Source organism: Zea mays, chromosome 7 (genome assembly GCF_902167145.1).
Source record: "Zea mays cultivar B73 chromosome 7, Zm-B73-REFERENCE-NAM-5.0, whole genome shotgun sequence".
Taxonomy (NCBI): Eukaryota; Viridiplantae; Streptophyta; class Magnoliopsida; order Poales; family Poaceae; genus Zea; species Zea mays.
Window position 1 is genome coordinate 63,558,620 of NC_050102.1, and position 12,198 is coordinate 63,570,817.

Genomic DNA, 12,198 nt, shown 5'->3' on the forward strand with positions numbered 1-12,198 from the left:
GCACTTTGATTATTGTTGAAGACTATGTGGATGTCTCAGACATATGATGTAATCGACTGTTATTCCCCTTTTATGTTATTATTTGAGCATTGTGTGATGATGTCCAGTTATGTAACTGCTGTGTACGTGAATTGCTGATCCTGGCATGTACATGGTTCGCATTCGGTTTGCCTTCTAAAACCGGGTGTGACATAGGTGATATCAAAGCCGTGCTGACTGTAGGACCGCTAACCTAGAGTAGAATGGTCGTTCTAAGGATTATAAACCCCTATTCTCACCTTGACTTTGGTATCCCTTCAAAAGTTGGTCATATTGACCAAACCTATGTTCTACTATATACTATACCTTGCTAAAAATCTTTTGTTTATTCTAATTGCTCATTTATTTATGGTTTACTTGCTGGTCATATTAGTTATGTTCTCACTCTTATGCTTACAGTGTCTTTTGTAGATGGCTCGTCTTAGACACAACGCCGGAAATTTGTCATCCCCTTCTTACCCTCTCGTCTCGTTGAGTGTCCGCTTCGCCGTCCAGTGACCGGTCAGTCCAGCCAAAATAGGACATTCGATGGGAGGTGACCTGCTTGGTGCGCCGTCCGGAGAACATTCTTCGGGGTGCGGAGATCTGCTCAGAGCACTATTCCATCTCTGAGCGGGACTCGGCTGAGGCGGCCATGCAAGATGCCGCACGTCGTGCGCTTTCGCACTACTGCTCAGTGCTCGGTGGGGTAGCCAATGGTCTCAACCTGAAGTATTACCCCCGCCGCCCATCTGGCAGCACAGGAGGCGTGGTTGTCTCACCTATTGGTGAGGACAATCCTATGTTGAGCAGCACAGTCAACCTAGCTGTCGTGCTAAACACGGAGCTGGACCATGCATTAGATGAGCTGAGTAGGGCTCATGCTGAGATCGCCCAGCTGCGAGTTGAGCGCGCGGAGCATCGTCACCTTGAGGATGGCTTCCCCGCTCCCGTCGGGACTCAGCACCCGTACCGCTCACCTCGGCGTGGACACCAGGCTTATGGCGACCCCGACTGCAGGACCAAGATAAATTTAGAACCATAGACCATCAGTGTTGGGTCTTGTAATGAATGCTTAATATAGAAGTTCTAGTCTTAGTCTTAGTCTTAGTCTCAGTCTTACTTTTAGTTAGTCTTAGTTAGACAGGGTAGTTTGCTTATCATGTGCTTTTATGTTTGTCATGATGGACTATGTTGGATTAGGATCTTTGTAATGACTGTCACCAGAGTGTGGGCATCCCCTGCACCTTGGTTTACCTGTTAAATGTTAATGAAGTTAGTTATCAAGTTGGAAAGCCTTTTATTCCACTTTCCTCTTTATCTGAGAAGCTGTGTTGGTCTGTATTGGAAATCAGTGAAGATGTTCATCTGTTCAGTATTGTGGAAAATTCTATACTCTTTTCTTATGCTGCAAGCTTGCAAGACCAGTTCTGATATGTGATTCCATTCTGCAGATGTCAGAAAATAGGCGCAGAGGAGGAAGGCGTGCTCAGCAGGAACAGGAAGCACCACAGGACGAGGCACCCTAGCAACAGCAGCTGCCACCCCTACCCCCAATGTCCATCGAGCAGATGCTCCTAATGCAGACTCAGGAAGTTCAAGCCATCGGTCAGACTCTGGCCTCCATTCAGCAGTAGCAGTAGCAACCACCACCTCATCCTCAGATAACTCAGATGCCTAGGGACAAGCGTGCTGAATTCATGAGAGGTCATCCCCTAGTGTTCGCTCATTCTTCTGGCCCCATGGATGCTGAAGACTGGCTGCGCACTGTGGAGCAGGAGTTGCATACCGCTCAGTGTGATGACATGGAGAAAGTTCTGTATGGTCCCCGTCTGTTGAGAGGAGTAGCTTAATCTTGGTGGGAGTCTTACACTACTAGAAAACCCCCCTTGTAGCTATGCTTTTTTGGACAATAGGCACGCTTTAATTCGTCTCTATATGAATGTATGCACGCTTTCCAAAAACGTGTTAGAAGCGTCTTCGTATGGACCGTACCAGACTTTGTAGAAACGATTATCGTAAGCGTATATATTAGATGAATAGACGTTTCATAGACATGTTAGATGCATGTTTAAACACATTGATACGCTTTTATAGATGCGCATATAACATGTGTCTATTATTGTTGTTACGTCATATAGTAACGTTTCATTATGTGTGAAAAAATATAGATACGATATTATAGATACATTCATAATTCATGTGTATTACTAGTCACGTTTTATAGTGACGCTTTATTGCGCATTAAGGAGTATAGAGACGATATAGTAGGTGACACGAATGATGACATGGCAGGTGATGTGGATAGGTGACATGGCAGGTGATGTGGAAAAATGACGTGGCAGGTGATGTGGAAAGGTGACGTGTCAGCTGAACTGGCGAGTGACACATTTTATAGTAATGCCAAAACGCGTGTTAACAAAAGTAGAAACAATACTATAGCCACATTTGTATTGTGTGCCTACGCATATCAATACGTTATATAGTAACGTCAAAGTGTGTATTAAGACCTGTAGAAACGATTTTGTACATACATCTATATTTGTTTGTAATAATATAGACACGTTATATTGTAACACTTTATTACGTGCCAAAAAAAGATGTTTTCATTTATATATTTATATATATATAGATATGTGCATCGAGATGAATGTTAAAACAATCAAATTATAAACCCTCAATAATATTGCTTTTGGCCTTGGCAAAATATCAAGAAGCTAACTAACTCGATAGCAAACATGTTCAGTAACTGCCAATTGTGTTCACAAAGAAGCAAAGCCAAAGTGGCAATATCATACAAATATCACTTAAAAATTTTAGTAACTACTAGAATCTAACTGATTCACTTTGCAATTATACTAGGCTTCCCATCTAGCTTTGTCCACGCCATCTAGCTTTGTCCATGTGCTACAGGTACCAACTTGTTGCGGGTACAAGATGAGCTTCTAGCTTGCTTCACCTATGAAGCATGTGTTAGATCAATAACTCAATTTGAAGTTGTTATGGGGACACATGTACTATTTGAAATAAAAAAGAAACTTACATGTGTAATTGGCCAAGGAATAACATAGCCAATAGCATCAATTAGTGTACGAATATGATTAGATGGTCTAGGTACCTCCTCATCTATAATATTGCCAAGTTCAATATTTTCAAGGCCTTCAACAAGAACCCCACAATATTCTGGTCCAAGCTTTCACAATATTCTGGTCCAAGCTTTGCTCCTAATATTTCTCTTTGGCTATCTGTAGTCACTAACTTCCCTTTGGCCACAACTCTGCCTTTGTTTATCAGTGAAATAAGGTAGACTTGCTTTTGTCTCTACAAATTACAAAACATGAACATATGATCTTTTGGTAAAACAACGTCATAATTGGAAAGAAATAAGGCAAATAAAACCACATACTGATTCTGATATGCCCATGCTGTCAGCTTGAACCCTTCGAGTTCTCTATAATAAACATCAAATCATAGCATCACTTAATCAAATTATGCTTTAAATTTTAATTGAAACAATAATACAATTAGCTTAGACATACCATGTTGTGCAATATAGGATCACTTGGCAAATCTGTGACTACATTGCCATCAAGTTGTGCCTCCTACAGGCATAGTTTCACTCAATTATTATAGAAAAAGGAAATTATAAATATTAGATTTTAATAGGGAATGTAGACGAACAAGAACCAATTACTGAACCCTAGAGTTGCAAAAGAAAGCTAATTAATTAGGCAACTAAACTAAAAGAGAGTTTTTAATGCTTTTCACTTAAGTTTATATATGCTAAATGAGACGGATTAACAACTGAATGAAAGCAGAGTATATGCTACTTCTTCTTAAATAACTACAGAGAATCAAAGAGCAATAAATCAACAGGTGAAAAGAAACTTTGCAAATTTATCTCACATGAAAATCCTTTATATCTCTTCTATTCTGTAAGAACAATCTATATCCAACTACAAGTATTCAAATTTGCAAAATAACAAATTTGAAGCAGGTAACAAAATACAAAATAATACAAGATACATGTGCATTGGTAATTGAGTAGGCCTTTCTAACATACCTTTGAAGGTGTTTGCTCATGTGGTGTAGATGTATGGACTTGAGTTCGTCCAAGACTTCTATGGACAGATTGTTGTTGTTGCTGCTCGACATTAACCATGTTCTACAAGCCATTAGCAAGAGCTTGAATATTATTATATAGTAGCTAATGATATTTAATAATTGAAATAAAGGAAGTATACATGCACTTCATTTGTTCGAGAGGTCACGTCAGCATTTGAATCTTCTTGGATGCTACTCGTATCTTTGGCAGCATAATTTTCAGATGTGTCATTTTCAGTGCATTGGTCATAACTATCACCACCCTGAAATATTTGAACCAACATACTGTTAAAAATATGCTCTTATTCTAGAGAGGGAGGGGGCCATGGTTGAATGCAAGCTTACTTCATTTTGTAAAGCTTCTCTCATCTCTAGGGTCAAATCTTCTGGATACTTTTTTGACATAAAAGTAAGCCAATGCTTCATGAGACCACTCACGGATTCCATTTTATTGTCAATTTCATTTACTTTCTCTTGGTACATTCTTTCTTCCTCTGTTTGAATAACAAACGGTAAACCATGAAAAGCTTGTACTTGACTCCAGTACTTATCATCATAGTACCCACGTGCTTTGAAATCCTTGGCAACAATATCATTGAACACTTCATTGTAATCTTTAGATGAAAGGCGATTACCATCGTTGTCCCCTCGCCCTTTTTTAAATTCCTCATAAGATGCAGCCTATTGAAACAAGTATATAGGAAGGTTAAGGAACTATAAGCTAATTTTTAGATCAAGCATAAATCATTTATACCAGAAAATGTACGTACCATCAGTGTCTCTGCTTTTTCTGTTGTGTATCTACCATTCTTCTTTTTATGAGCTGCCTCCCATAGTTCTATCCTATGAACCTTTCGTTTAGTTCTGGTTTCCTGCATAATTGAGTTATTTGGCTGTCATTTGAATCCTCAGATAGATGATAGTGAAATTTAACAAATATGGATGAATATTTATCACCATCTCTTTTTTTAATCTAGCAAGGCTTTTCCTCCCACATGTGTGTGCAGTCTTCTGTTCTTTTGCACAACGAGAGTTTGTGGAACATAATTTCTGCAAAGACAGGCAATGATTAAGAAATAATGTAACATTCCTTGATTAAAAATTGATATAAACATGTTGAGTAAATAGATGGCACCTTATGTTGCTCTTGACACCAAATTCCAACTAGAGATCTCCATTGATGTTCATTAGTCGTTAGTGGCTTCTCTCTTAGGATTTCTTCTAGAGTTCTCTCGTCACGATTGAAGTATTGTTTCTTCAACTTAGATTTGTACGCTCGCCACCTATTATTAACTGTCCTTAGGATCCAGTCCCTTGTAAGATGTATGGTTTGCCTTGGGAAGGCAAACTTTAGCTATATACAGGAAGGTAAATGTTAGTACATATATAAAAAATGAAGGTACATGCTTGCACCGATAACAAAAAATTACCTCAACATCCTTTATTATTTGTTCCTTGTGTGAATTAAACCTGCGATTGTCAAATCTTGGGATGTCTAAAGGAGCTAAGGTTGGGCTTTCTGCTACATGGCCAAGGTGCTGCCCAAGAATGGAGGCTGACCCTTCATTTGGGACACCATTTTCATCTGTCTCTACAATTACCTTTCCTCCTTGTAATGCTAGTAAATTTGAAAGTGTGAATTCCCCTATAATCTGTCTAACCTCTCCATTTGGCCCTACATATATGAAAATGTAAGATTTCACATTGTACCAAGATATACAAGAACAAACCTGAAACTTACATATGAATCTAGCGGAAGGAGATACTGGCAAGGTATGTATTGTAGGATTTAGTTAAACAGTGATCCAAACAGTCACGTAACAGTGAAGCTACTTCTCGGATCATAAGAAATGCCAACAGAGACAAACTCCGATCACCACTTGCCCGCAAGCGAAATAAAATCTGCAGTGTTTGCAGCATATATAGTAAGTTAAAATTGCAGCAAAAATGAAATTAATTTAACAAACTCAAAATGTAGCTTCTATCTTCACATTGTATGTAGTAATTGAACACCAAGCGGATTTTTGAACCCTAAGCACCAAGGATTCATGACCAATAATATTAATACTGCAGTATAATTGTTTAAAGAACTGTCAAATTAATACATATATAAATAATAACCACATGAAGCTTTTGTAAGAATATCCCTTCTAAATGTTTATAAGATTATATACCAGACAGATGACTAGAACTCGAGGAAGCCTATTAGGTTATTACATTCACAATTTTTGTATAATAATAATGGTCTACCTAGCCAACAACAGGACCAAACATAAAAATTAGCATTCATTCCAAATATATACCAGGAACTGATGACTAAGATGATGCATTCAAGCCTGTTACAATCACAATTTCATGTAATAGAGTTTTGCCAGAAACAGAACCATGTGTCTCCACGTCCTAACTCGAAGATCCCTAAGTTAAGAGTATATCTAAAATAAACATATTGCCTTCGTTAATACATGAATTCATTTCATAATAGCAATACAGTTGGGTCAACTAGATTTAGACATGAACTAAATTCATAATAAATAAACATGCAAAACTGAATTACACTCTAAGCAAGTAACATCATCACAAGATAGCAGTACCTTGACAAGCCTACTTGATGTTGATGGATATGCAGAAAAAACGACCACTGATACCCTCAACCGAGTCAAAACAAAGGCAAGTATCTTGTTGTCTGTAAGTTGACTAAGAAGGTCAAGAGAACTTGATAGGTAGGACTTTATGAGAGGATCAACAGTTAGCCATTTCTTTGAATTTCTCAGGTTCATAATATTTCCTTTGTTAATGTCATCTTGAATTTCCAAAAGAGCACGAAAAATGTTGTCCGACTCAGAAAGAACAAACATTATTATTTGATAAAACACCCTGGCACATTGAAATCTCTGCATCAAGTGCCCATCAGAGTGAACACCATATCGACAAGCATCTCAAAAAGCATTTAGTAGATTACGCAAGGCAGGTGCTTTAGGTTCCTTTGATACTAACTGGCACCATTCACTTATCGTCTTTCTTGTAAGGACCTTAGCATTTGGTAAATTCCCATCATTGGAGTCATCATCATCATCCATAGAATCCATACCCTCTTCATCAGAATCCTATTGGAAATTTAAAATTAGACATAACAAAACAAAAATAAACTGGTGAGATCAAGTTTATTTAACAGTGTAAACAGAACATGCAAAAAGTGTATTTGCGTTCTGCAGAAGCAAAAAAGAACAGCTACTGATACTTACTCCTTTACTTCTAGAGCATTTTAAAATCCGACTGCCATTTTTTGAGAAAATTTGCAAATTCAGAGTCCTACAATATATTTAAAATCTATATTGAAATCACTATAAGCAATGTACATCACAACCCTAGAATTTCACTTAAATTGTACTAGCATTTCATATATGTTTCTTTTTTGACAGTCGCAGATAATTTGAAGCACCTTGCATAGATCGTGACATCAAAAACTCATGGATTAGTGCAGAATCTCTACATAACTACAACCACAAACTGTGTCTAAAAATACACACACTGGGTGCACTTCAATTACTACTTTATTAAATGAACAGGTCCAGAAGTTCAGAGCTGAGCTGACCTAATCTAAAATGAGCTTAGTAGCTTACCCAATCGATTGAGCAGAAAGTATACAGTTACATACTATGATACAATTAATACTATCAGCTATAGCCTACAGAAATTTCGCCAACATTTTTCTGTGCACAAATTTTCTTCCAGGCCCCATTAACATTATATGATGAGCTCTGTATGCTGAAAACCTTTATGTAAAGAAAATGGCATACAAACATAAGACCCATTAAAAGGAAGTTGTAAAATGTTTTCCATGATGGCAAGAAGAAACTATTGAGCGGACAGCCTGTAATTGTAAGAACATTGATAATTTAAAATGAGCATGCCAGGTCTTTTGGTGAACAGAAGTTTAACCTTATCCAGCAACTTCTTCAACTTTTTCTTTTGCTTCTTGATATCTCGATTCATGTCATCATTCTGTCTGTCCAAACCTTCTTCCATGATACAATCTACACAAAACGTTGTGATACTTAGTTTGTATTTTCCCAACTTGGAATTATGACGAGCTGGTTCTTGTCGCCCTCGGGGTCCTCAACAACAGGTTTAACCCTTGGCTTGTCGAGCAGATAACTAAAATCACATATGGGGAAGGGAAATGAGCCTCCATTTAGTCGTTGACACAACAGATACTATAACTAAGTTATCCGTTTGTTTTTCCTGTTCCTACCAGATTAATTGGATTGGAACCTGGAACAAGGGAGAAACGTTACCCAGAGCGAAGGAGACAGGTAACTGCGGAGGCGAGCTAACGGGGGATGCGGAGCGCCTAGAGCTCTAACCGCTGCTCGAACTTTCTCTTATCCAGCTTCTCCATAGCCACTCTCCGGCTCTCCCGCTCCCTCTCTTTCTCTCTCACACACACTCTCTCTTGAACTCCTCCCTCTGGCTAGAGGTTTCTAGGGTTTTGGCTGCTGGGGAACTGGGAAACGGCGGGCGTGGCGGTGGACGACGTGTTTTGGGTGGTGTTTGGGTCGTCCAATTTTTTTTACTTTAGCTATTATGTTTGACTCATGGACGACTTAATTTCTTTTTTAGACGTTTTGCTCGGCGTCAAGGCTTTGGGTAACATGACGTAGGGTAACATGTCTCGACAGCATGTGTGTGTTGATATTTTTGTGCATACTGACAATTGATGCGAGGAACGTGAGCGAGAAAGGATAGTGAGGGGGAAGATAAGGGAGATTCACGGGTTAAGATAAAAATATAACTTCCTAGAGTAAAGTCGTAGTAAGTTACTTAACTTCCTAGATGTTGTACATGTACTCTAAGAAGTTAATTCACTTCCTAGAGCAGGCCATAGAAAGTTAGCTTTTCGTTTGACTGGTCAAAAGCTGAAAGCTAACTTCCTAGATGAGGTCGTAGGAAGTTAGCATGGGCAGCTAACTTTCTAGAGGCGGCCGTAGAAAGTTAGCGGCTCGTTTGACCGCACCCGCGGATCAGCAACTGAAAGCTAACTTTCTAGAGTAGGCCGTAGGAAGTTAGCAGGAGAATCTTACTTCCTAGAGTAGGTCGTAGGAAGTTAGCGGGAGAAGCTAACTTTCTAGAGCAGGTCGTAGGAAGTTAGCGGCTCGTTTGACCACACACACGGGTCAGCATGTGAAAGCTAATTTCCTATAGATTTTATAAAATATCGTAGGAAGTTATGTTTATTACCTGGAGCTACCAGTTGGCTCTCGGAAGTTATTTATTTCCTATGGTTTGTAATAAAAGTTGTAGGAAGTTAAAAAACCATAGGAAGTGTATGTTTTTGGTGTAGTGATAACTCGATGAAGAAAGTTAGACAAGGCTTAGGTTTTCCGGTCATCTAATGCTATATAAGAATATCGTGGGTTTTTTACTTGCACTGAATCAGAATGAACTAATATGTGTTACTTTAGATAGGAGGTGCCAACTTGTTGGGTTAATGTTGTTTAGTGTACAAATTTTCCTATTTGATTAAATACTACAATCCATGAGACTTATAACATGGCTTATTTAATTATTCTTAGCTTTGATGTTTTCTGGTTATGAGTGTGCCCAAATCAGGCGCTTTTTATATTTATTATTATCGAGTGAGTGACCATACTTTTTCCCATTTCAAGTGGGCATGACCATATTTTTCTGATTTATTATTATTATTATTATTATTATTATTATTATTATTATTATTATTATTATTATTATGCCTTTATTAGACCTATACAACATACACTAGCTAAACACAATTAATGTTAACATTGTTTTAGCCTCCTATAATATATGCCACGTTAGCTCTAGTGGAAGATATACCACACAACAACTATGGTGACTAATATACCTCGATAGGTTACATGTTTTAAATTTTACACCAAAAACATCTCTACATGGTTAAGGATAAATTGCTAATACACATTAAAACGTGTCTTCAAGTAGTAACGGTTAAAAGCGTATCTAATTTCATATCAACTAGAGATATTTCATTATCACATAAAAAACATCTCTATGAGGCTAAGAACGGTTATTTGATGCGCTTTATGACGTATCTTCATGTTAGTCATGTATTGAAAGCATGTCTAACTATGTCATTTTTATACGTTTTTAATTGCATATCAAAAAGCGTCTTAAGGTTCCTATAGACGATTTTAATACGTGTTTTGCAACGTGTCTATGGGTTACTGACGATTGAAAGTGTGTCTAATTTCGTGTCATTCTAATACGATTTTAATAGCGTGTTAAAAATTGTGTTTAGGTATCTCTTCACGTTAAAAGCGTGTCAAATACCGTAACATTTTGATGCATTCTTAAAATTGTTTCAAATAACGTCTTTATGTACCGCCGTAGAGACGCTTTTGTGTGCGCTACAACTAAAACGTACATACAAGGGGGGTTTTCTAGTAGTGTTACCTCGCCACCCATGCCAACCCCGACACCATCACTAGGGAAGAATTCAGAGATAGCTTCCGTCAGTACCATGTTCCTGCAGGTCTGGTGACGGTGAAGAAGGAGGAGTTCCTGGCACTCAAGCAAGGGTCAATGGCCGTCAGTGAGTATCGAGACAGGTTTCTACAGGTGTCTTGCTATGCTCCTGAAGATGTCAACACCGACGCCAAGAGGCAGTATCGATTCTTGAGAGGCTTGGTCAACCCTCTGCAGTATCAGCTGATGAATCATACCTTCCCCACTTTTCAGCACCTGATTGACAGAGCAATCATGACAAAGAGGAAGCGCAAAGAGATGGAGGATCGCAAGCGTAAGTTCAGTGGACCTCAGCCTGGAAGCAGCAATCGCCCTTGTTTCTCCGGCAACCCACCTCAGCAGTTCAGGCAGAACCAGCGCCCACCTCAGCAGCAGCAGTTTCAAAGGTAGTACCCTCAGCACCAACAGCAGAATTGCCAAAACAATCAGTCCGGAGGAGGTCAGTTTTAGAGGCAGAATCAACAGGCACCTTGTCTTCCTGCCCCAGCGACCCAACAGAACGCTCAAGCAGCACCAGTTCAAGGCGGAAGCAGAACATGTTTCCACTGTGGAGAGCAAGGCCATTGGGTGATGCAATGTCCAAAGAAGGCAGCCCAGCAGCAGTTGGGTCCTGGCGCCCCAGTAAAGCAGAATGTGTCTCAGCCTGGAGTAGGAAACCGCTCTTAGCCATGCTACAATCATGGGAGACTAAACCACTTGGAGGCTAAAGCAGTTCAGGAAACACCCGACATGATAGTAGGTATGTACTGAGTCGACTCCCATATTGCAGAAGTGTTATTCGATACTGGAGCAACACATTCATTCATTACTGCATCATGGGTAGAAGCACATAATCTTCCAATAACTACCATGTCAACACCCATTCAAATTGACTCAGCCGGTGGTAGAATTCGAGCCGATAGAATTTGCTTGAATGTAAGTGTGGAAATAAGGGGGATAGCGTTTCCCACTAACCTCATAGTAATGGGTACTCAGGGAATAGATGTCATCCTAGGGATGAATTGGCTAGATAAGTATCAGGCAGTTATCAGTTGTGATAAGAGGACAATCAAGTTGATGTCCCCACTAGGAGAGGAAGTGGTGACCAAGTTAGTCCCGCCTGAGCCAAAGAAAGGAAGTTGTTATCAGATGGCTATTGATAGCAGTGAAGCAGATCCACTTGAGATTATCATGGTTGTGTCCGAGTTCCCAGATGTGTTCCCAAAGGACTTACTAGGCACGCCACCAGAGCGAACAGTTGAGTTTGCCATAGAGCTTCTTCCTAGCACCACCCCCATTTTTAAGAGAGTTTATAGAGTATCTGGACCAGAGTTAGTTGAACTTAAGAAGTAGATCAATGAGCTGTCAAAGAAAAGTTACATCCGGCCAAGCACCTCGCCTTGGGCCGCCCCTGTCCTATTCGTGGAGAAGAAAGATGGCACTAGAAGGATGTGTATCGACTATCGAGCTCTGAATGAGGTCACAATCAAGAACAAGTACCCCTTGCCCAGAATAGAAGATCTGTTCGACCAATTGAGAGGAGCCAGCGTGTTTTCAAAGATAGATCTGAGGTCAGGT

The 12,198-nt window shown here is 39.4% G+C and overlaps 1 pseudogene; it reads right to left on the reverse strand.

Annotated features, from left to right (window-relative positions):
* Positions 1-5,871: 5,871 nt before the first annotated feature.
* LOC103633889 (nucleolar complex protein 2 homolog) lies at positions 5,872-11,179 on the reverse strand (annotated as a pseudogene).
* Positions 11,180-12,198: the final 1,019 nt, after the last annotated feature.